Genomic DNA, 26,794 nt, shown 5'->3' with positions numbered 1-26,794 from the left:
ACTGACCACTGCTTAAGATGATGTGTAAGCCACAGAGAATTAGGAGAGTGCACCTTTCTCTAACCCTTCCTGCTTTTAGCAGTTAGCATCTTCAAAAGCTCCTCGCAGATAGCATCTCAACTCCTAAGCTGTGCACTGCCATTAGATCTATTTCTTTATCTCCTTTTATAACCTAATTTTACTTATTATATCCAACAGTGCAAGAGGAAAAAAAAAAATCCATACCTGCTGTTGACTAAAAGGACATTTGAAAGATTCCTCTAAAACATGTTCCATCCTCTCATCCTCTAATTCACAAGACTTGAACTCTTCACTGAATAGAATTATATATTTGTGAGTTACAAGCACTGAGTTATTTTAGCTTCATGAAATACACAGAAATGTGAACCCTAAATACTTGTGTGACAAGCCAGTGCTAAACAAGCCATGTCCTCGCCTGCTGTTGACTCACGCCCATGCTGTGCTTCTCTGGTAGTTTCAAATTATGCTGTAGAAAGAGCATAATAAGAGACAGACTTAAGAAAACACATGCTCCTTTCTCAAAAACTTCTGCGACTTTTGCCTCTGAGTATACCTTTAATACATTATGTTGATGCTGTACAGTGCTAGTGAATTAGTAAGTCTGTGCAGTGGGAGAAGAGAAACACACATAAGAAGGAATGAGGAAAGCTCACTTAGGGGAGTATCAGTAAAAGTTCTGAGACACTCCTACAGCACAACACAAAAGTATATGTAATAGTAAGGCAGACTATGCTCTCAGATGTTTAACAATGATAGACACAGTGAGAGTGAAAAAAATGCATGAGCATTACCTGGGAAAAAAGACTACATAATGAGCTCATTGTAATCATGTGCTATTTGATTTGTTGTTTTCAAAACACACCACCTTCTAGTGCTTCACTGTGGCTTTGGCATCACTAACTCTACCTCGAAAATATGGTAGTGATTTCTTGGAAAAAATAATGAAAGCATTTCCAAATTGCATTATTTCTCCCAGCCAAAACCTTAATAAGTAATACTGACTGAGCCAGTGCTCCAACAGTTTTGCTCATTTTTGCTGGTAAATGCACATAATTTCTCTATTATACCTATTACCCAATAAACAACTATTTGAATTAGACCAAAAGAATTCTTCCTTAATTTCAAACCTATTTTACCATCTTCTTTAACTCATAGTGGAGTATGGTGAGAGTAAGTCTTTGCAGAAGTTGCAGGAATGAAAGCTTGACATTGCAGACAGAAACATCTACTGAGAGGGGTGAACAAGGGTAACCCAGGCAGAAGAAAGTGCCAGACTGGGCAGATGAGGAGCAGGCAGCCAGAGAAAAGGAAAAAAGAGAGATTAGGAGGAAGGAAGGGAGGGAGGGAGGGAGGGAGGGAGGCCAGTACCACCCACACCTTAAGACATATTATTCTGAATTCTTCTTCTTTATCTTTGTGATTATACTGATCATTTAAAAGCTGATCTGAGGCCAACAGACACCAAACAAATCTAGTGCTCCCTCATGCTAAGCTTCTTCTATATTCCAACAATCTACAACGGCCAAATACTTTGAAAAGTACTTGTGACATCAATTACCTCCACTTGAAGGCTTCTATTCACCAGAGTGGAGTCAGAAAGCCCTATTGTAGATGGGAATCAATCTTCTGATGTAGTCACTTAGCAGTTAATATTTTTAAGCACTTTGAAGATGAAAAGCACCATGTAAGTGGTAGGACTACTGCTGTTATTCCATAAAGTATGTTCTAGTGGTAGTTCAGCTTTGGCAGTGCTTTTCTTCTATTCCTAATTTAAAGGCTGTCCCTTATCTAGGAATATATCCTTGCTGATATAAATGTATTGCCCTTGGAGGGCAATCCATATGACTGGGAGGTGGAATCAATGATTTCAGGCTGCTGTTGTGCATCATGAAGCTAATCGGTGAATGCAAACTCTTGAGCATTCTGAAGTTTATTCTTGTCAGTTTAGAAGTACTCAGCACCACTTGACATCAAAAGGAATTATGTCCTGTTCAGTCTCATCTCAGTTTTGAATATTTAGGAGACCTATAAATGCCTTTATGGGGATTATGCATTTAATTCTCAAATCGAGTAAAAACCTTCAAAGTACTGTGAAAGGCAGGAAGAGAAGCACTACAGAGAATGACGGGAGTGTGCTGCGGTTCCATTAGAAACCTAAAAGGCATGGCACAGAACACAGGCATCATATCTTTGAAGGTACTTTTGAAAGCAATGGAGAAGTCATTGAGATCACTACAAGCCAAGACCATTCAGGTACACTTTTGACTTTGCTGTCTCTTGATATCTTGCAAAGCCTGTTAAGCATCATCAGGGCATTGCAAAGAATCTGCATGGTTTGAAAGTGCCCTGACCTTCTGTTTCCTACAAGGTATAAAATTTCACCCTAAATCTTCTACACTCTCTGAAAGTTTAAAAATGACAAAAAACATCTGGGAATATTTTCTTCCTCCATAAAAAGGGGGAAATGCAGATCAGCTGAAGAGAACTGATATCAGAACTGCCAAATGAGGGTGACAAAGAGGGAGTCAACACTTGAGCTGATGTATGGAAGTGCACTGGGAAATCAGAGTGCACTGCAGAGTGGGGAGATGCCATCTTTTAGCAGAGACTAGTGCTGAGCATAAAAAACTCAGCTGAAGATAAAATGGGAGAGCTGCCCATCAGCAGCTGTTCCCAAAGTTTGACAAGAAAAAAAAAATCCCACTTATTTTGTGATGAAGACAGCAAAAATATTTATGTTAAAAGGGAAATAAACTGGACACTTGAAAGACAAATTTCCAACTGCTTTAGAAGCCTTTGCCCATGACATCCAAGTAACTGAGGTGGAGAAAACAGAGAATGGTATGGTGTCATTGCTCTCCAACCCACTGCTGTCCCACACTGACCTACGCTCTCTGGTCACTGAAGGAGAAGCAGCAGCTCTTTGATAATGGCCTCATACAGTGGTAGAGACCCTGACACCAAAGAGCCTTCCTGTATTGGGTATGTACATATATATACATACAGAGAAGCTCCATCCCTATGTGCTTTTAAGTTAAATTTGCAATAATTGAAAGCCAGAATGAAGAAGCACAAGGATAGGAGGCTGAGGCAGCAGTGGTGTAACAAACAACAGTGCCAGCATCCCTCTCGTGCTGTAAGCATACAACACTATGTAATACAACAAATATACACCTAATAAAGCCTAAAAATTTCAGTTCATGTGTTCTTTCCTTTTCCTCAGCTCCTTTGCACTCACGGTCCTGTGAGATTCACAAGAGCCAAGTGGTCTTACTTTCTCTGGCTCTGAATGAGGTATGAAAAGCCAGGACCAGTTACTGGGGGCAGAGCCAGAAGGTTATGGGTTTCTGCTTGACCTTATGTAGTTCTAATCTTGTTTTGAGGCAGAATACCAGATTTCATTCACGGTTACAGATTGCACAACTATAATATTTCAACCACAATATTTGAGCTATTCCACAGTAGGCAAATCTCCTTTTTGCAGAGACCCCAGTTTTAACTGACAGCCCTGGAGGATGCACACAGATTGCAGAGCAGCAACTCACAATGAACATGTGATGGAATAAATATGCACGCTAAACACATCAAGACAGTCAAAACTAGAAATGCAAAAACATCTTCCTCTACCGCACCCTGCTGCTTTTTCAGTGACAATAAAAAACACTCTCATTTCAATAAATCAAAATCATGGTGGGATTTGAGACCTTAGTACTCACTCTCAGCTCTTCAGTTATTTTAAGCACTTTTCCTGTGTCTTTCCAAGACTAAGAGAGACATTTATGGAGTGGCTTTGAGAGTACCCATAAAATGCACACCAAAAGAGTGATATAGGAGGTCTGGAAAAGGGCAGGCAGCTCTTGCACCAGCAGGTAACATCAGTAACTGAGACAGCTTCTTCATCTACAGCATTTACTGTAGTGGATGCAAATGTGCCTTTGGGGCTTTGTACAACGTGCAAACTCCTAAGACTGGCCATTGTTAGGGAGAAACTATCGAGTGTCCGCTGTTGAGTGCAGTCTTGCTGCTTGGGTGCATTTTTCTGTTTGTCTGAATGCAACTGCTACCTCCTATGTTTACATAGCCATTTTATGGAGGAAAGTAAGGGTATTTTTGTTCTGTTTGTAGACGGCATGGTACACTAGGGACTGGGTCAGTTTTTATTTCTTAGTAACCTTACAAAAAGGGCCTGAGATGTCATGCTTATTTTCCAGCGTGCTCTAAAGAAAGAGGAAAGTGTGTAATGGAACATTTTTATATTTCATTTGAAGTTTGAGTTTTGCAGTCTGAAATAAAAGAATGATAGTAAAACACCGTGGGCTGCAGTGAATAAGCTTTATTCCCTTGCAGTGAGAACTGGTATTCTTTAGTTTCTTTAAAATATCCCAGAAGTCCTGCAAATATTTCTCTTGCACCACATAAGAAGGATGCTGTTTTTCCACATTGCTCTGAAGCACAAATACCAACCTGGACTTCCATGTATTTCCTCCCGCTGCTGATAACTCTGAAAATAATACTACTATTTAACAACAGCAAAGGCCAATAAACCATCGATTTAGCCATATTATTTTAAAGCCCATAAAAGAGGTAAAACTCATGGGGCAGGGAGGGGGGTGGGGGTGGAAGGTGGGTGGGAATGTTGCTAGACTAACCAGTATAGCCAGGAGTAAAAACTACAAGCAAACAACTAAAATGACACAAGCTTTTCTTTAGATGTGAAGCAGCAGTTGTCTGGCTAAAGACAAGCTAACTGCTGCTTGGAGTTTCTGTTTATAGCACATAGTATAGTGCATATAATGGAATATAATGGAATTCCTGAGAGAATGAAGGGTTTTGGTTAAAATGAAATTCTGGTGTGTTAAGGAAACTGAATGATTTGAAGAAATGAACAGGTCAATCCAGATGAGCTAATAAATCCTTTATACTTTAAGGATGTGAAACATGACAGAGAATCCCAGAACAAAGAGCTAATTTTTTGGTTACCAGATAAACAAATGCAAGATTAATTCATGGGAAAAAAAAAAAAAAAGACACCTAATTTATAGAAGCTAAAAAAGACAAAAAGCAGTTTTTCCTCCTCCATATTGTCATAAGAGAGGAGAAATTGATAGCACCATTATAGCAAACCTCAGGACTGGTAGCTTAGATGTAGGAAAAACAGACACATTTCTGGGCCTGATTCAAGATATAAAGAAGACAGCCTTTTATACTCACTTTTTTTTTTTTCTATAAAAAAGTAAAGGTAAAGATGTTTTTATGCCTCATTTTGTGGTTAGAAGACGATTTTTTTTTTATGTATTTAAATTCTTACTCATTCAAAGTCATGTGCAACACTGGTAAGGGATTAGGACCAGAAAATTTGACAAGATGTGGTGCAACACCAGAATGTAAATTTAAGAAGAAAGAAAAAAAAACAATTTATATAGTCACACTGAGTTTTATTCTCAGCCACAAGAGACAATAGCTACTGCATTTTGGTAGGAGTAAAATATATTTCCATTAAGATCCATGGCTTATGTATAGATTGCATTTAGAGGATATAACTACACAAGCAAATATGGGAACTTACAGGCCCCTATTTTTCTGCCTTGGAACTAAATGCAGATAATCTTAACATGAGCTAAGAATGACTCCATAAAAGAGCTAGCTATGGAAGATGTCTGTCTTCCCCCAAAAGTCATAAACCCAAATGTAATTTGGTGAATAAATTCAATCTTTACCAAACATTCAAGGCCACATCTCTCTCTGAAGTCACCTTGATGACTGTAGCAAAAGGTTCTCCAGGCTTGACTGTCCTCACAGTAAAAAAAAATGTCCTTATGTTTATGTTAACTGTCTCTTGTTCTCTTGCCATGTGAGAGAGCTTGCCACTGTGAAGAGCCTGGCTACATCCTCTCAATAATCTTCTTACAGAAAGACTGCTACTGAGTCCCCCTAAAGCCTTCTTATCTCTAGGCTGAACAAACCCAGCTCTCTCAGTTTCAAAGATAAAAGATGTTACACATGAGAGGTGCCAGGACAGATTACTGCAGTATTCCACCTACCATCAGCTCCATGCTGTATATGACTCCTTAACCACTACCCTCTAAACCTGACCATCCAAGCCTAACTATCCAACCAGTTACCTACCTACCCAGTTGCCTACTCACCCAGACTGTGATGTCCCAGCTCTGACACAAGAATATACGGAAGCATTGCTAACATCAAGGTAACTGACATTCACTGTCATTGCCTAATCCATAAAACTAGTCATTTTATCCCAAAGGCAGTCAGGGCAGTCAGGCATGATTTAACCTTGGTGAATCCATTCCAGCTGTTCCAAATCTCCTCGTTCTTCTCTCAGCTATATTTGTAGCAGGAAGCTCAGTGCAATGCAGATCTGGCAGTGCTGATTGCAGAGCTGTAATAACTAGCTCTCTGCTCAGGATCCTAAACTTTCCCAATTCCTTTCCAAGAAGGCTAGCTCTCTCCTAGCATTTCAGAGAAATTTATCTGACTCATGACTGTTGAGCCTACTGTGTGGATTGCCTTGGGCTGTCTGGGTCCCTTGGTCTCCCTGTATCTCAGTTATTCACCCAACAGCACTTCAAAACACCCCATGAAGATGGATTGATATGTTCAGGACTCTGAGGCTGTCTGTTTGCAGTAGTCGTAGCAATATAAGCAAGGCAGCACTTGTGCATAAGCACTTCTTCCCCCCTTCCCTAATTGTAATCAAAGACAATAGTAAAACATTTAAGTCCATTTCATTTTGAAATCCATCCACTTTCTGTTATGGTTCCTACTCATAGATATTACAATATCTCAAACAACTGGCTCTGCTTACCTTTGAGACAGTGTTTATTTGATGTTTAATTAATCCCTCAGCCTAAGCCCTTGCCCACTCACCATGAGAATATCTGACCTACACACACCAAAGCAGACAAGGTACCTTCAAGACTTTAGTTCTGCATTTGTTTTAAAATTTTAACTATTATTCCATGTGCCCAGATTTTATAAAATAGATTTTTTTTCCCATCGATCAATGTTCAATTTCTTGAAATAATAACAAAAAGAATGAAAAGTCTTCTCAATTACAGAGTAAAAGAGAGTTATTTGAGAAGACAAAGTATACCATAGCTTTGTAACTACTTTCTGTCTCTATTTTTGGTGTAATATTTGAGAATTCCTAAGACATTATATTATTCAGGAGATGCAAATTAAATCAAAGTTTAAAAGTGTAAATTGGAAAACAGAATCTCAGCTGTAGAGAAGATGAGAGAAAAAGGAAATGCTTCCTTACTGTGCAGGTGACAACATTGGAACAGACTGCCAGAGAGGTGGTGGAGTACCCTTCCTGGGACATATTCAAAAGCCACCTGGACGTGGTCCTGGGTAACCTGCTCTCGGTGGCCCTGCTTGAGCAAAGATGCTGATTTGTGACAAGAGGTTAATTGACATTTTGTTCTCTCACTTAGCACCTAGAGCACGGTCCCCCTCCAGTGACTCTTGCGAGCCATGGCAGATGAGAAGCTTTAATCTAATGTTTAGCTTTTTTGACTCCTCTTACCATGAGCTGTCTCCTAGCACAAGGTAAGCCAGTCAATCACCCACAAAAACAGCTGTTGGGAGGTATCTCTGACCTTGCTCATCTTATCCCTTATCATCTTTTCTCTTTTTCCATATTGCAAGCTATGCTCAGTCACAACTTAACCTGCACCAGATCTGGCAGCTGCTGGATGCTCCTATGAACAGATTCAGCTCAGCAGCTGAGCAGAACAAACAAACAAACAAGATAATGTTTCTGCTGGTTTAATGAACTAAACTGGCACATGAGAAGGTGTTACAAGTTCTGGGGCCACTGGAAAGAAGGTGGCAGCATCATGCAGGGAAGGACTGAGCAAGCTCTGGCAGTCAGATCAGATCAAATAGTGATGAAACAGTGACCATGTTGTGCTTTCTCACAATGTACTGGTTAACTTGACTTTGGGAGCTTCTCTCCAGGTGACAAACAATGTAGCTTTATGTTTATTTTACTGTAAGCCACAAATGCCCCTCAAAACAAACACCGAGAGGCTTAGAGCAAATCTTGCTTTGTGTATCAAAGCAAATTTTCAGAGTTATTACTCAGAAGCAAACAATAAGAGCATAACCCCAATTTTAGGACTGTACAAAAGCATAGCTGCTGGTATGGAAAAAAGCAAGCAAATTTAAATAATAAAAAACCACACTTTGTTCACCTTTTTTCTTATTGAACTATGACAAAGCATGTCAGATTGTACTGACAGATAATGAAGGTAGATAAAAACAAACCTTTCCCAAAGATCTCACCAGCCTTTCATTCTAAGAATATGGTCTCATAATAGTTTTACACATTCATATGAAAGGAAACAGCTAAAATATATAGTGATAATGCCCTCTTCAAGATTACCAGTCATCATGTTCTAGCACCACTGCACACACGCACCACAACTACAGGGTCTCCGAAAAACCTATCCCTCTCCAGGGGCACAAACGTAAGAACAGCACTTCTTGAGTCAACATGCAAATGGAATTTGAAAGCAGTTTCTTACAGTGCCCCAATTTCAGTTCATCATCAATACTAGGAAAACACAAGAGCATGGAAGACAAATCCCAAGACTGACACTGGTGGATAATCACCAACTGCTATTTCTTGTCCTCTGAGCTGTATAGAGTACTTACAGAAACATCATATTTTTTATCTCTTAAAAATTTCTGCATTTTGGATTAAAAACTAATAATAATGAGACAGGTAGACTGATGAAATGCTTTAAATTCTATTATTATTGTTATTATTTTATTTTATTTTTAAATCCAAGCACATTTACTCAAAGCCTCACGCAAAGTCTGTGGTTGAGCAAATGGTTTGAGACAAGTCCTCCCTCAGACAGGCACATTTAGCTGCACAGCAGCTTTCATTTGGGCCTGATCAGAATTGATCCCTGGCAGTTATAATGATAGAAGTGCTGACTAAGTGGAAACAAGAAATGCTCTCTGATTTCTGAAGTTTTGGATAGAAAATCTTTTCATCTTCACACTCTGATGTAACAGTTTTATTTCTTGCCTTTTTAAAGTAGAGCAGTGAAGGGTTTTACGTTTTCAAAGCCAGAAAAGACCAACCAAGAGAAAATGTATAAATGGTTGATAAAAATGTAATCCAGTATTCTCAGAGGCAGGAGATTTTTTCCATCAGGTATTTAATAAACGAGATTTATTCTTACTGCCACATACATATACAATGATGGTACCAGAAACTGTTTAAGAGCAGAGAGAAGCTTGGGAATGCAAAGCATCCTTTGGCCTTATTCTTCCTGTCTGGCATCACTATAAGCATGAAATGGAGTTTCTTGAGCTCTAAGTTTCTGCCAAGATCTGAAGGGGATTTATAGCCTGCGATCATATTAGTAAAACAACCAACAACATAAAGAAGAGGGAAATTATGTCCTTTGCATGCGTTAGCTGTTAACTTTATTTACATGATGAATGAAACAGAAGGAATAAATAGACACTGAAGAGAGTAAACATTTATTGAAAAAGAATTGGTATCTATATAATAAGATGTGCTACTTATTCCATTTTGTTGTACTATGAATAAGTAGTTGAACTGATTAGTAATAAAACTAAATCAGACAGTTTGAATCTGCATTTTCCCACAAGAAACAGAACTGGGGAAAAAACAGAACTGTTTATACAAATCAAGCAGACACACTCCTAAAGACCAGACTTTCTACACGTAAAATATCTTCCACAAAAATTGAGAAGTGCACATTGAATATCATGCCGTTCTGCAGGAAAATTACAACAAAATTTACAAGACTATAACAAATCTAGAGGCCATAACACTACTCTACAAACATCTCTTCAAATCAAGCGCTACTGATAATGTTACAGCTTAGACAATGGATCAAAAAGGACGTGGAGAAAGCAAAAACCTGGAAGAAGAAAGGAGTCAACCCATTAAAAAAAAAAAATCTTACTGTCTTAGTTACTAGAGATTTCCATTCTCTAGCAGAGGAAAGAAAACTAAGAATTCTTTCAGTTCTAATTAACATCAATAAGACAAGCATACTTCAATATTTTTTATATAGCTTATTTCCTAGTTCTCACCAGTTGCTTGTCATATATGTAATTTCTTTTGTCAGAAAAATTCTTTATACAGTGAACACTGAAACACTCTGTTGAGTGTGGGTGATATCTTTCCTACTGAATAAATAGGATAAATAAGATAATACATCTAAGATGTAAGACACCACCTATAGATTTTTTTTTCAGCCAAAACTCTTGGAGGGGAAGGGTCATGGAGTTGACGCCCATCAACCCAGCCAGCTATCATAAAAGATTGCACAGCTTCTCATTCTGGTGATTTAGGAAATTCTGTTAAGTGGGAGACATTCTGATTTACAACCCCTACTCCAAACATGCTGTTGTGCAAATGTGAAATATAAACAAGTAAAACAGAACAGCAACACATCTAAACTCAGTAACCAAGAAGTTCAAATACCTCTTATTTGGAACTTCTTCAGCTGTTTCCTGTAAATTGTTCATGAACTCTTCACTCCAAGTTTTCCATCAAATCCTCAGTTCAAAATGCTTGCTGTTTGAGATACGTCTACTGACTATGAAAAGTAATTGACAGTTTTGTGAGAACATGTCATTTCTTTCAACACTTGATGTAGAAATTGAAAGTGATTCTAGATGAACTTTAAACTCTATTTCCAATTCTATAGTGATTAGAACAGTTCGGATTTTTTTTTTTTTTTCTGATGTAAGTGTTTTACTACCACTTATAAAAGCTGAAGTCAGAAATGGGTTCCACAGAACCAAAGTCTATTTCTTCCAGGCAACATGAACATGAGTCACTTTTGAGCTCAGACTCTAAGTTCCAGCTCAAGCTAGTGCTGTGAAACACCCAACAAGACACAAAGAATAATCTAGAGCTCAGGACTGCCTTGAAAGTACAACTGAAAGTTCTAGGAGTTCCTAGAGGAAACATTATATAGGCACTCATGGACAGAGTGTTTGTTAAAATTAAATAAAGCAACATCTTAAGATGTTGGCATAGGATAATGTCGATGAGTAGAATTAAAATTTTGAACAGCATGTCTCATTTTTGTCCAGATGGCAACAGGAGTCTTTCTTGTAAGGATCTTTGGATTATGTGAGACTCTTTGAACCACTGCTCTCCTGAACCTTTGTAATCCAACTGGCCCATGGTCCTGCATAACCATCCCAGCATATGCTGGATCCACTACTACAGACCATTGTAACTAAATGCCGAAGACTATGTTCTACATGATCATTTTTTCATCTGCAGGAAGAGCTTCTACTGACCATTTGAAAGCATCTTATCTATTTATAATTTGATCAATTTTGCAGCAGAAGCCTCTAGTGGAGTCGAGTCTGTGGGTGGAAGAACCAGATTGTCCTAGGAGCTTAATCAAAATATTCAAGTACAGAAATTAATCTAGGTACAGTAGAATCTGCCTGGAAGGAGTCTTCAGGTTGTTATGACATTCCCAGCTAGAGATTGTACCAATTAATCAAATAATTTGTTGAGAAGATGAAGTAAGATGATTGACTCAAGAGATAGTAAAGTTGATTCATCTTCTCAAACCTGTCAGTTATCTCAGCTGTGCTCATGGGGAACCCCGGAGTTCTTCAGCTAGCCAAGGAGTTTATGACAGAAGTGTACTGGTTATTCATACAGGCACAGCCTTGGCACTCAGCTTCATAATAACTAAAAGACAAACCTGAGTTTCATACTTAAAACTCACTTAAGTTTCACAGCTGTTAACACAGAAATAAATTCAATTTTCTCACAATTTCTATTCTCTTTTTAAGAGAATAACTGTACTATTTCTATGCCCTAAATGGGTTATACAGATCAAAAATATTTGTAAACCACTTTTGTTATTATTAAAAGTTGAACTCTGATTTAACTCCACAGTTCTGTAAACAACACAAGAATCATATTTCTAATCAAGGATCCCTCATTGCTGTGTATTAAAAAGTGGTCTAAAAAGGGATAGGAGCTAAATGGGGTGGGAGACCAGCTCAGCTTCTCACAGAAATTCTCTGCACTTTGTTTGCAATCAGATATTATGTCTGGTTCTAAAGATTAGCCCTTTTATAATATTTCTTTTCATGCTTACAAGAAAAACTGAGTAAGAGATGAAATTTAAGAAAAATATGAATCACATGGCAGTAGTTGAGCTACTTACCTCTATTACACTTGCTGCACCAATCCACATATTTATGAGGCTAGAAATACTTTTTTCAAAGTGTGTATGTACCTGCTACATTGCAAGGTAGATTAAAAATGTATCAGAAACCATCCTCTTTCATAAGCAAGGTTAGAGTAGAGTTATGTCTTAATTCCTTTACATTAAACTTAACTTTGACTGTGCCCCATAACCTGAACATAGTTTGATGAATGACAAGAAATGCCTTTTGGAAGGCTAAGACTGCTCTTGTTCTGATTTTCTGGTGTAATTTTGGCTTGTCATTATAGGCAGTTCAGAAGTAGCTTCACGTTCTTTGCCTTGTGCAAAATGCAGTAGTGATGTAGAAAAGTATCTGAGTAGGTGCCACACTTGCCTCCTCTGTATTCTGATATTGATGGCACATGGGGGCGTACATGCCCATACTTTGCCCATGTACTATATTAGGAATAAACACATCTGGCTGGCATTGCCCAAATGTCAAGGGCCTGCATGATCCTAGAGACATACTGTGCCAGAAGTCAGCAATCAGACAATCATGTTTTGTGCAAAACACTCCTTCCTCCAGTTCAGCCATCTGCAAGTTTTTTACAGCTTCATATAACACCCATTGAAACATAAAGCACAGGAAGAGGTGGGACAGCATAAGATCGTGGTTTTACAGACCTTCTGATTCCAGCTGTGGCCCCATGAAGACTGAATACATCTGCACCACAGTGCAGGCAATGTGGCTATGGACCTGCTCCTAGAAACCTGCACCTGTGGCAAGGCAGTCCTGCTTTAAACCTTCCAGTAAATCCAGTCCTCTGTGTTCCAGGTGGCATAATCTGCTTCTGGAGAAAAAGAGGAATGTCTGTATTTCTCAGCCCTAGCTCTTTAAAGTCAGAGCTGCAGGACACAGTATGGGAAGGTCAGTCCCGCTGCTTATGATCCAAGAATGTTTAATCTTTTCTCCAGATGACTGCAGGCTCTCCCTTCTCCCTCCCTCCCCGCCTCCCTTTCACTAACCTCATTCCCAAACCCCCCAAATCTGAAATAGAATGTAGAATGTTATGTATTTACACTGAGCATGCTCACATGGCTATCTCCCTCAAATATTTAAGATAACATTAAAAAAAAAAAATCATGCCTTTTAGAAATATTCACAGCACACTGTAAAAAAGCAAAACAACAAAAGGCCAATAACAGTGATAAACTTACAGAGAATCTCCTGTCACATTAATTGATGATTTGCCCAGCAATCCACATGAGTTAGGATATTCCAACTCACCTATTATCATGCCTGAATCATAGTAGTTAAACAAACACTAGTTTAGGTAGATCTTCATTGCTCCTACTTTACATGCATAAACAAGCATTTGCAGATGGTGATGGGTTTCCCACATATCAGAAGATGGGATAAAATGACATTCACTGCCTTTTCAGCTTGGGTTTCCTATAGTATTCTGCAGTCTTCCTTGAGCAGTACATCAGTAGTCTCATTAAAATGCAGGCAAATTTATTATTAGATCTAACAGACATTTTATTCATGTGTAAATGACAGGATAATAGAACAGTTGTTTGACAGCTTGCTGAGAAAATTGTAGCTTTCATCATCTTAGATGATAAATTTTTCCTAAAATAAAATGAACACCCATGGAAGAAATTAGAGTTAGGGTTTTAGATAAAGAAAAGAGTATGTCAACTATTCTACTTAACTGAATCAATTTCTGTGATCTCACGAGAGTCAAAAATACTTTGGTTCAGAACAAGCCAAATTCAGATATCACTTGCCAAGCTAAATTTTAGAAGTGAGAAAAATACTTGGAGAATTTAAAAGGAAAAGTAGTAAACTCACTTACATATCCTGAAAGCTTATTATTTTACTGAAAACAATCAATTTTATACCTTTTTTGTAGTCCCAATGTTTCAGAAATCTCACATACATGATTTCTTTTTTTTTTGGCAGCTTGATTGCAAAAAGACTATTAAGGCCGCTAAGCAACATCTTGTATTTGTTGCAGAATTCTGTCTTCGATCTAAGGAGAAATACTTCTCTTAAAAAAAAAAAAAAGTTATATAGGCGGCTTTAAATATTTTTAATAGAGAGCATAATAGAGAGCACAAGGAAATGCCAAAACCTCCCAGAGGATTTGAAAAATAAAGTGCTAACTAACACGGAAAGTTCAAGCTTCTCTTTGTGGCAAGAACATTACTGGAAAGTTCTCTTTTCACATGTCAGTCTTGGCATGAAGAATAGAAAACATAAGCATTTTAACAGCTGCCAAAAGCAAGTATGAGGCTCAAGTGATTTGTTCACAGTAAAGAAAAAAAATTAGTTTGACCTTAAGTCATTACATTCCCAAACAAATGCTCATTTTGCATTTAGGTTGAATAAATTATGAAAAGCAATAGTTTCCTCAAGTGCTCTACATCAGCAACAATTCAATCTGCTCAACTTTTCAATTTGTAAAGATGGAGAAAATAAAATGATTTCCCACCTCTAGCTCAGGATCCTTAAAACACCCCAGACTTTACCCTGTTTTAGGGACTTCTGAGTTGCTGTCAGCCAAATGACCACCAACATTTTCCTTGCCCAAGTTTCATTGCAAAATACTACTACCTGTGAAAATGTGAAATTATGACATGTCCCATGCTTGTCAGAAATTTAGGACTTTTCTGAGATCTTTTAAGAGATTTCTGTAATCCCCAAACAAAAAAATCTTTCTTCCAAAAGAGAATAAACATTATTTTACAGTTAATGTATTTCATTTTACTATATGTATTTTGGTCCATTTTAATTAACCAAAAATTATTGATTTGTATGAATATTAATTCTTCAGACCAAAACTTCCAACCAAATTTAGGACCCCTAAATTTATACTTAATGCCTAACCTTCTCCCTGTTTTGATTTTATCTTTGTCTTCATGATTACATTTTTGTTCTGGACATTGCTTAGGACTCATAAGTAAGTTTCTACTCCAGAAATGAGCAGAGCAGGATGTAGGGCATGACAAAATTTTCATTTGTCAGACAAAGTACACCTACAGAAAGATAATCAGAACCTTCAGAAAGTAAAATCACTGCTGCTTTCATTTCAAAACATAAATAGGAGGCAGTTGCTGCTATTGTTAGGAGTGTTTTAATGAGCCTAAATGGTGTTTAGACCGGTTCCGTCTAAATGAGATTAAGTTTCCATCATTATATTCTCCCCAGTTGACATCTGGAAAAGACTTAAATTCTACCAAAAGGCAGAGGTTAGCTGAAACAATGCCTCTGTGACACTTTGCATCTGTTGCTGCATTTCAGAGTTTCATTCCACTTAAGATTTGTAAAGAAGCTGAAATTTTGTGTTCCCACAAAACTAATTTCCAGAAAGCTGACTGAGGAATGATGCAGAACTTTCTTAGTGAGTGGCAATGAGTATGTCTTCAATGTTTTTCTAAATCAGGGAAGTTAATAACCCAGAGGTGGGGGAGGAGGGGGGAACAGGGCTAAAGAAAATTATGATACTGAACAAGTAAGACAATTTTGCAAAGAGTAAAGAATATTCCACTCTACATGCTCCCCACTCCTCACACACTGGAATTACTTTTCCTATCTGGGAGAGCAAACACTGCATCTGTCATGCCTAATTTTGTCTTTTCTCCTATTGGCTGTGCTAACCAAGAATGTTACCCATTTCAAACAGCAGATATTTCTTCAACCTGTTAATCATTTCTGACTTGCAGGTGGTCTATTATAGAGTTCAGTACCTTCTAAAGTTTAAAATTCAAATCTATAATGGATGTTTTCTGGCAGACTAAGGGACTCCGAAATACTGCATATATTTGTTTGTTTAAATGAAACATTAAAAGAACAAATACTTGCTTGTCTTCCAAAATCTGTGTTTAGACTGAGAAATTTCAGATTTGAAGACATCTCGGTGGTTCTTAAATCTCATTCCAAGATGTGAGAATATACTTCTTTTCTTTCTGAGAATTGACAACACAATCCAAGCCAGTCCTACAAATAACATTGTTGTGTCACAGATTTAGCTCTGGATAACTGGTCTGTAAACAATAAACAGCCTGGAGGTACAAGATCAAAACTACCCTCCTCCTGCAGTGGTTAGGAGCCTTCACCTTGAACTAGGTTGAGAGCTGTCTGCCTTGCAAGCCAGCTAATAGTATGGAATTGCTATTTGCATCACAGTAACTTTTCAAAACTCTACTGGATTCCGTACAGATAAGTAGAGAAACACAGTCTCCATCCTAAATATCTTTGGAGACTGAACAAACAGCTCTAAACCTAAAGGGGAAAGGCAGAGATGAAGGTTGTGACTGTCCTTAGCTATAGTTTTTATTACACAGCTCATTACAGCTAACTGGGATTCAGCTCAGGTGAGACCTTCATGTGCAGAAGTACCTTCTCCCATTGTCATGGCACACCACTCTTGAACACGCTGCTGTCCCAGTCACACTGTGGTAAACCAAAGTGCAGTTTTAACAGAGGGTCGGAGGTTCGAGCAGCCAAAGGGAGAAGTGCTCAAAAATGCGCCACATATTTTTGTTCAGAAAGTCAAATGACAAAAGATTCTTCACAGTAAATATTATTGCAAGCAGGCTGCTGTTCAAAAAGTCTTTTCAAATCAACAAAACATAGCTCCAAAACTATTTAACTGCAACAGATTATAAACAAATTTGCTCAACTACAATTTATTTTCTTCAGACAGAAAATGGGCATGGGTTTAAGAGATATATGTACAGACAACTCTGAAATAAAGGTTGCAACCTCTTTGATTTAGCAGTACATAGGAATATTAAATTAATCCAAATTTCATGCTAATTTAAGTTATTTTGGGCTCAAAAATAATTTGTTTCTATCATAAGCTATCAGTAAGAGCAGTGTTCTGAGGCTAGGGAAGGAAAACAATTTGTATAGCTGCTGTGGCCATTTCCAGGAGAGGATGGGGATATTTAAACAGAAATGGGAATGAAAATGCTTCATCTGTCATGTATGGATATTTAAATAGAAACGGCAACACCACAATTAGGAACTGGAAAACACAGCACTGATATATAAGTGCTGGATGAAAATTGCACAAATCCATATCAGTTCTGGGAGGAAGCTTCCTGATGTGATACAGTTCCTCAGGATAGGGCAGATTACATCTCTTCTTGTTGATGCTCTTCTCTCTTTCTCTCCACTAGGAGAACAAGATATGGGTTTTGTGTGCAGGATCTCAAAATTATTATCTGAATTATCATGCTAAATTAACTTGGGGCTGACATTTTGATGTCTTCTGTTAGGATCCATTGATTTGGTAGCAGACTTGCCTCTCATAAGAGGAATAAATACTAGCATTCATGTAGACAAAAAATAAACTTATACTCACTGGTATATGCTGGTAGGCACCAGCCTATGCCTTTGTATAAGAAAACGTAATAGTAGACAACTGAATAGAAATTCTTCTGAACTACTCCTTCAGGGTCGAATGATATGGACTGCAAGAGATCCACGAATAATGTGGCCCCCAGGCTGAAGAGACTTCTGCAGTTTCCTGCTACACTGCAGGTCTATCAGTTCATAATAAAGAAGGAGAACAGCGACATTAGTACTTTCAGAACTTCCTTGTCTTGTCCTACTAAAAACGAGGCTAACCCACTGCATGGAGAAAACCATGCTTCAGAGAAAAGGTAACACTTCAGTTAGAAGTAACTTGGCTGAATTAAAGTTTTAGAAGCAGGTACTCTTGACAGAGGAAGATTTTCATGCTTTCTAACTCACTACAGGAGTTTTATCACTTCAGAAAAAGCGGTCTTCTGGAGAAGTTTCTTCCTCATCCTCAACTCTGGAAGACTGACAGTGATATGGCATGGATACCACTACTTGCCTTAAATATTCTAGGCTGGGTATCTCTTTCCATCTGGGTGCTATGGGTCCAGAGATCCTCCCTACAAGTCTAAGATCACGAAAGACATTACTAGACAAATATCTAAAAGCAGTTTGTAAGCATATAATGCTAATTTTGGACAGAACTATTAAAGACAATTGGGAAGGGGAAAGTAGGGTAACTGGTTAGAAAATCAAGCCTTGTTATAGATTAGGAACTGGTTAAAAAACAGAGAAAAGAAAATAATTTTGTTATGGGAAAATACTGCCAAAAAACATAGCTGCGAATAGATATTCAGATCAACATTGGTCTACTTCAGTTCTCTGAAGTAAACAGAGGAGAGACATGAGGCAGAGAAAAAAAATACCATACTGATGACACAGGTCACAGTAAGGTTATAAAGAAGGCCAAAATAAACTGGGGCAATGAAAAATTAAAACAGGAGAACAAAATGTTAAGTGAAAAAAACAACCCACATACCGTTAATTTCTGATCAACATTTCACATTTCAGTGAAAAGACTTATGCATTATCACTCCAGCTCACTAAGAGGTGCTTGTTTAAACAGTCAAAAATAGGCTTCATTAAGAAGGGAAAAGAAAACTGAAAATGCAATGTCTTTACATCAAATCATAATATTGAACACTATTCAAAAACTATATTTGGCTTATTATTTCACATCCAAGAAAATCAACAAAATAAGGTCTAAGAAAGAGAGGTCTTGGGACAGCTGACAGGTCCAGAATTCCTGTTTGAATGTTTGTGGTGGTTTTACTCAGGTGGGCAGCCAAGCTCCACCACAATTGCTCTCTCACTCCCCCTCCTCAAAGAGGAACAGGGAGAAAATACTATGAAAAGGGCTCAAGGGTTGAGATAAGGACAGAGAGATCGCGCAGTAATTATTGTGACGGGCAAAACAGACTCAGCATAGGGAGATAGTAAGATTTATTGCTAATTACTAACAAACTAGAGAAGTGAGAAACAAAGGAAAGAAACCAAAAGCACCTTACCCCCCATCCACCCTCTTCCACCTCCACCCCCTGAGCGGCGCAAGGGAATGGGGGAATGGGGGTTATGGTCAGTCTATAGCGCTTCTTCGCCGCCGCTCCTTCTCGGTCACTCTCGTCCCCTGTGCTGTGGGGACCCTCCCACGGGATGCAGTCCTTGCTGAACTGATCTGGCATGGGCTGCCCACAGGCAGCAGCTCTTCAAGAACTGCTCCAGATGTGGGTCCGTACCACGGGGTCCATCCCTCAGGAGCGAACTGCTCCAACCTGGATCCCCCACGGGCAGCAGCTCCTGCCAGGTCACCTGCTGCTGCGTGGTCTCCTCTCCACGGGCTACAGGTCCGGCCCGGGATCTGCTCCAGCAGGGGTCTTCCACAGGCCGCAGCCTCCGTCGGTGCAGGTCCACCTGCTCCACCGTGGTCTCCTCCACGGGCTGCAGCGCGGAACCCTGCTCCACCGTGGTACTCCATGGGCTGCAGGGGGACTGCCTGCTTCACCATGGTCCTCACCACAGGCCGCAGGGGACTTCTGCTCCGGCGCCTGGAGCACCTCTCCCCCTCCTTCTTCACTGACCTTGGCACCTGCAAGGCTGTTCCTCACTCCTCTCACTCTCCCAGCTGCTGTGTGGCACAGCATTTTTTTTTTTTCCCCTGTCTTAAATATGCTCTCACAGAGGTACAAAACAACATCGCTTATTGGCTCAGCTCTGGTAAGCAGTGGGGCCCTTACCTAACATGGGGCAGCTTCTAGATTCTTCTCACAGAAGCCACCCCTATGGCCCCCTGCTACCAAAGCCTTGCCAGGTAAACCCACTACAATGTTGTAACTCACAAGAAACCTGTTTTCGCACTATGTTTTCAAATAAAAACATTCATTAGCTTTCTAGACTGTTTTTCCAAGTTAGGATCTTCTATACTCAGCAGGAAGGCAACAAACAATGAAACCGATCTCAAGGCTGCAAGGTGAAACAAGGAAAAACAATGTCTGTCTGAGCTGTACAAATGTATGCTTATCCATAAAAGAACAAGTTCAATTTCTTTAGCAATCTCTGCAGCCATTTTCATCATTTTTATGCACATAAATTTATGTTTATAGAAGGAAAATTTTTCAAAGAAGCTAAGCATTTGAGGGGAAAAAAAATTTCAACAAGAAGAGAAGCAAACATTTAAAATTCAGAAACATGAAAATGAATTCAGAAATACATATTCAAATAATTTTGCCCATTTCAAGAAGGCATTAACTTAAGACAAAACTAGGCAATCCCAAACAAACAAATAAAAATCCTTTATCCAGTATCTGGACGCTTGGTGAATATTTTAGTTCTGAGATTCTTCCCTATATAAATTTTACCATCAGTTACTTTCCTTATTCCATGAGGAAAAAAAAAAATGCTCCAGGAAAGTCACTTTACTCAGTCAACAGTAATGTCTGGGGAGAAAGAAAAAAATAATAAATCAGAAAATAAACCCACAGTCATAATGACAAAAAAACACCCAGCCCTTTTGCTATACTGGTTTGCTCAAAACACCCTTTGCAGTTCTTTGTTTCCATCCTAATAGGATGAACACAGTCAAGTAGCTCAGTAGTGCTTAGTATATCACACACACATTCATTTCTGTCTTCAAATACACCAACTTCATCTTTGACAGGCACCCCAGATATAACAGGCTAAAATAGTGTACAGAAATAATCTTCTGTTTGATGTTGTTTAACTCAGTGGTAGGATATTTGATTACTCATTGTGCTGAGAGTAGGAGGGGAAGAACAATTTTGTAAACAGGTGTATTCACTTAGGAGATGACCACTTGGTCTCAACAGTGTAATTCTGGGAGATGCACAGATTCATGCATCCTTCATCAAGGCATGGAATAAAGTCCATGGTCAGTGACCAAATCTCACAGTTGCAAGGTGAATAAAACTTGCTTACCTCTTATCTCCTCTGGCTTCTGTTTAGTATCATTCCCCTTTTATGAAATTGTTGTCTCACTTCTTAAAAAACAGTTTTCTTTAACCCTAAACATGAGTTTCTTATTTTGAAAAGGGGGGAAAAAATCCCTAGATCAGTAACAATTTTTTTGTCTTTTCCTCTGATTAATGGCTTAGCAGAGTTCTTTCCTTACCCTTTCTAGTTTCCATTGTGATCCTTTGTGATTTCCATTTCTGTATTCAAACATGTCTTGTTAACTCATTTAATTTCTGAGTGAGAGCATAAACAGTTCCCCTTTTTCCTGGATAAAATGGGTAGCAAGAAGTCATTGCAGAATAACCAGTTTTCATTCAACTGCTACTGTCTCTCAAAAATTCAAAGAGTGGGTGAGCTGTTTCAGAGTACTGACACAAGCCAGCATTGCTTTGGGAACAGAGCATGAACAAAGGTCTGATGAAGCCTCAAAAAAGGTGAAGCAGGGATTGAACTATGACCTGGGGCCCATCTGAGCAATGCAGTAATACCCAAGCTTGTTAAACCTTTGCTATGGGAAATAGTCTATCTACTTTCCTTGTTTTCTAGTTAAAACTATTAGGAGAGTTTAAGAGAACATATGGATGCTCTAGAGACCTAGAAAATCATCTAGCTTTGCTCTAAAAGGAAAGCTAAGCAAAAGTGTTGGCAGATTTAAAGTGACTGAGCTCAGCAAGAAGAGAGCATACACTAAATTCCTGTGTCTCATACAGGGACTTGAGGAGGTCAACTGTAGAGTAACTCTCTAGATTAAAAAAGCTCCTCCTAAAGAGACAGAAGTTCACTGCTGCTTGACTAGCAGGACAGCAGAGACTTTTTTTTCTTACTGCTAGTAAGAAGTTAGACTTGCACTTTTACCTTGATTAGAAATGATAGACAGACCATGAGATTTTTCACTAACATGACTGTGAGACTCACTGTCTAAGGTCAGTGGAAAAATCTTATCAGCCTGCAATTGAGAATCAAAGTTAGGTCAGGAAACGTACCAAGTTACACACAGCTACTGGTTTCAATGTTACCTACTGCAAGAAGGGAAATCTAAGACAAGTTTTGAGGTTCCCTCATGACAAAGAGTCAGATACTCTTTTTATGATGGTTAGTACTTGACCCATTAATTCATTGGGATTAGTTTAAAAGAAACTCCAAAATATGGTTACCACTATAGACCTGCTTGTCTGGAATAGGCAGAATAAGTGAGTTGGTCTAAACATGTGCTAGAAACATTGAAGTCCTTAGTTCCCCTCTATCAGCTACAATCTTATTATCCATCCCTGTGGTGCTGAACCAATCTTAAAACACTTCCAAAAGAAAAAGGAAAAAAAAAAAGTAACAATATGAGTGGAGGCCTAGTCATTAGGTTTTTATTTGATTTTGAAGTACTCTCCAAAATATCTGTAGGAAAAGATTACTGTGATTGTCTTTCCTTTCCTCCTTCATGAGCTGTGGGGATACAAACCTAAGACAAATATAATGTAAAAACATTTGTCAAACACAGTTGTTGACCTTTGGCTGAAAAGTAAGCTTCAAGACAGAAGATCACTTTTATTGAGGACAGCAGGAGAACAGCCAGATGTTCATGCTAACTGTGCACAGTTTTCCAATGGTACAGATTTATACTAAGTGAGAGAAACCTGGAGTGCCATGATGTAAGCATTTATATATATATATATATTTATTATTTTTTATTAGAAAAGCAGCTCCCTGTCTCACAGAGACGACAATAATATGTTTCTCTACAGCAAGAGTTAAAATATTCTCTTCTCTACTATTACTGCTACAAAAAGAAGAAACACTGGCAGAAGTTGGAAATTGGCAGAAGAACTTTCCTGTCTAATAAAAAGTTTTATTTTTACAGATGAGCTACAAGAATCCATAAAATAAAGTTTCTGAAATAGTGGTATAAAGAGGCTCCCACTTCAAAGGGATAAACAAAACAAAACAAAACAAACAACAACAAAAACTCACAAAGTCTCAGAGCTGGATAGTGATGTTTAGATCAAGTGTAATATTAAATAGAGAATGTATAGAGAACTTACTTCAAGACAGCTTTGAAGTTTTTCCATTCTTTAATCCAGCTGAACTCCTCCCATGTCAAAAAGCATGAGTCTAACCACACGATTCCTGACATGTATAGTGTTAGACAAACCACACAAGTACAAGCCATGCTCTTTAAAAACACAGCAGATGCCTAGAGAAGACACTAAAACTTAAAGACAAAACTATAGCACATAAGAATCTCAAGCAGCATCCCACATATACTTTGAACTTCAACTACAACTAGTAATAGACTAAGACCAACTTCAAAGCTTCAGAAAACAACATGGGTCAAGGTCTCTTTCTACTTTCATCACAGGAAATACGTGCAAGCCCATGAGTTAGCACTCAGTGAGAGGTCAATGTAGCTTTTCATGATAAACATCATTTTACTTTGTCAAAGCAATAAATAAAGAGTTATATCTCAGTAAACAGGCTCGCAGGTTACACCACAACACATACTTATGTATGTCTTCTACAGACTTCAGAGATTATTTGTTTAAATAAATAAATAAAAGCATGCCCTGAGGATGCAAAAATGAGATTTTTCATGGGACATTTATTGCAAGCTCAGCTCTGCATATATGCACATTAATCTGCTCACATAGGCAGGAAAAAAATTGGTAAAAACAGATAAACTAGGGAGTATGTCATGCAACGTGTAGGGTGTAACGTAGGATACTAATCTCTTCTTTCAACAAGAATTGAGTCATGCACTGACCTTGAGGACCAGACCACAGACCTAACAAATTGGCAGTAACAGGGTTATCTTCTACAAAGGTGAACCACAGCAGCAGGAGGGTTACCACACCACTAGCCAACATGCAATTTTGTGCTTCTGACATTTAAGGCTAATAGATACCCTGCCAGGATATCAAGGTTTGGAAGCCCCTGCACTTTGCAGATACTTACTACTTTACAGAGACACAAAACTTCTGGTTAAATTTCCAGGTTTTCACTCGCGTGTGCTCTTGTTTAGCTCTTCTCTTCTCCTAAAACCCCTTTCTCTCCTTGGGGCCCCTTTTTAAACTCCATGTCCTCTTCCTTGCACAATTCAGACTGGAGTGGTTCTTTCTCTTCCTTCTATCCAGAAAAGAGTAGGCAGGAGGGGAAAAAATGGTTCATGTACAGATGACAGGCTGTCTGAACAGTAGCAATCTATCCCTGAACACTTTTGTTGACAACACTCTTCATAATAAACTCAGACCTCTGAAGGTCATTAGCTCTTTATTGTAAGTAAGTCAAGTTTTAAAAAGCTCGAGCTCCGCTCTAGATAAGAGCCAATGAGACCTCTACACCCCATCCTCTCTTCTGCTGCCAAGCGATGGCATTAACAGAGATGACTATTTATATACCTGTTTGTACCTTACAGACTTAGCTACAGTCAGGCCAGCCCATGGTAGCTGCATCAACAAAGAGAGGTGCTGAGGTGCAATCGATGGATATAAATGCTGCTGTTTTCTAGTGACCAGCAAGAACCATTCTGCCTTCCCTCAAGCAGGGCAGTAGCAGCATGAAGCCTGGTAACTTGGCTATGTTTCAGCACACTTACAGAAGATAAAAAGAAGTACATCTTTGCAATGCTCCCAAAGCTTAAATTCCTGTGCCAAATCATGGAAAGGCTGTATCAGCCCAACAAAGCAGGATCAATATTTACTGTGGAACATATCAGCAAGGGGGAGCACTCCATCCTGCCAGCCAAATACTGCAGACTTAGTTAAGGATAGGCTGGCCCTTTCTTGCAGGGTGAGCTGTCTATAACCTCACTGTCACATAGTGTGAAAAAAAAAATTCCTAACCCGATGCATAGCCTATATAATGTTGTATATAATGTGCGTGACACTCTAGCACTTGTTGAATGTACTATGCATAACATGTTTTCTCTAAAATTCATGGTCACACCCAACAGACTTGCAAGTAGTGTCCAATACTTTCAGCAAGAAGACATGGAAGTGTCCCTGAAGCATTCTCAAAGGAAAACCCACCCCCTAGTGAGAAGCCAGACCAGTAGAGGAGAGGTTCTCCTCTCCCTCCATAGCCTTTCCAGCTAAACCGTCACCAGCCAGTGGACATCTAAGACTTAACATTAGCTGGATTGTGATGGAGGTCTGATCAGCAAACATTTGTTCGCAAGAGAGCTGTATCACCAGTATACACCCCTTCCGTCTGCAGGTATAAGCCAATCTGAGTTCCAAGAGCTGCATCACACTGTACAGATGCCTTTTAACTAGTCCTAACACGGGCTGTGCAGCAATATGCAAATAGTCAGCCAGAGTTTAAATTTCGATAGGGTGCAAGGTGGCAAATATCAGGAGACTGGCTGGAATGCTGGATTTTCCAGTACTTTCTCCTCTTGCTGAAAGTATAGGCCTGGCCCCAAACTCAGGGATTTGCTATTGGACCAGAAGCTTATTCAGGTCCTATGTAACTTCACAGCAGCAAAGCTGTACCATGTCTATTTTTGGCACTGCTGTAGAGCCACATGTATTTGCTTGCATTAGAAGCAGTATTGGTCAGGGTCGCACACCTAACAAGAAATGCAAAACCCCCAAGTCACCTTCTGGCAGGTTACGGAGGTGGTTTGCACAGATGCAAGTCCATATAGTCCTGAATAAGGCCCCAGGATAAAGAGATCTGCATATTTTTTGGACCTTGCACCCTGAGAGGTCCAGTACATATGAAGAATTTGATATATTTAAGAAGCAAAAGGAATTAAGCAAGAGCATTGTGGACACATTCAGAAGACTTTCTCGAACCCAGTTAACATATACTATTCTCATCTTTCCTCAGAATTAACCAGCTATCTCCCTTCCTCTCCTGTTTCATTTTCTTCTTTTTGCCTCAAGTTCTTGCTTTCCCTAACCAGACTAAAATTCATCCAGGAAGACTCCTGATATCAAAATAAGAATTTTTGTTCAACTTGTTAAGAATTTGTCCTTTGCATAAACCAGCAAAATTGTAATGAATATTGGTCGATAAGTAGTTCTGCATAAAACAGTCAAAACACTGGGCTAAGCTTCCTTCTTTAGTCTCACCTATAAGATATCCAAGGCAGAGAGACCACAGACTTCCAGCAACCCATCGCATTGTTACAGTGCCTTACCAGTAAGCTCAGGAAAGATAGGAAATGAAAATACGTACTGAACATCCTTCAAGTGATCTGAACCCACTAATAAAGTTTATCATCTTGTGTGTAACAGTCTCGATGAACAGATTCATAACAGTTTTTTTTTTCTTTTAGAAGACCTGTCACATTCAGCCTTCTCTCATCCAAGAACACCACTTCTAAAAACAAATGATAATTCCAATCTCTCTCCTCTGGAAAATCTACATTCTGAATTTTCTTTGAAGTGTACTGCCCAAAAGTAGGCATAACACTACAGCTAAGACCTTGATAATGTTGAGCATAACGGAAGTACAGTCTGTATTTTGCAGACAACATAAATGTTTGTTTATTGGTGTGACATTTGCTTCTTTCCTATGCCAAAAAAACAACATGACACTTCTGATTACTATCACATGCCAAATCCCCTGTTTCCCCATCTCCTTTTCCAGGAAACTTTCTGAACCACACAACATTACCCATCACATTTTTGTTCTATTGATTGTCCCAACTGAATACCTTACACTTCCCCCTCTAAATTCAATTTTTATCTCTTTATTATATCCTGAGTTTATCAAGACTGAAGGACTAGCTCAG

General features: G+C 38.8%; 1 long non-coding RNA gene across 2 annotated transcripts in view; it reads right to left on the bottom strand.

The window, feature by feature from the left end:
• LOC310899459 overlaps positions 1-26,794 on the bottom strand; it is an 83,671-nt gene that overhangs the window by 34,704 nt on the left and 22,173 nt on the right. The window contains exon 1 of one of the 2 annotated variants that reach the window (XR_014584293.1): positions 12,906-13,530. The exons of the other annotated variant lie outside the window; for it this stretch is intronic. This is a non-coding gene — a long non-coding RNA (uncharacterized lncRNA). Of the gene's footprint in view, positions 1-12,905; positions 13,531-26,794 lie in introns of those variants that run through there. 2 annotated transcript variants of the gene reach the window in all.

The sequence above is a fragment of the Anser anser genome (genome assembly GCF_964211835.1).
Source record: "Anser anser genome assembly, chromosome: 4".
Taxonomy (NCBI): Eukaryota; Metazoa; Chordata; class Aves; order Anseriformes; family Anatidae; genus Anser; species Anser anser.
This window is presented reverse-complemented; position numbering and strand designations above follow the sequence as displayed.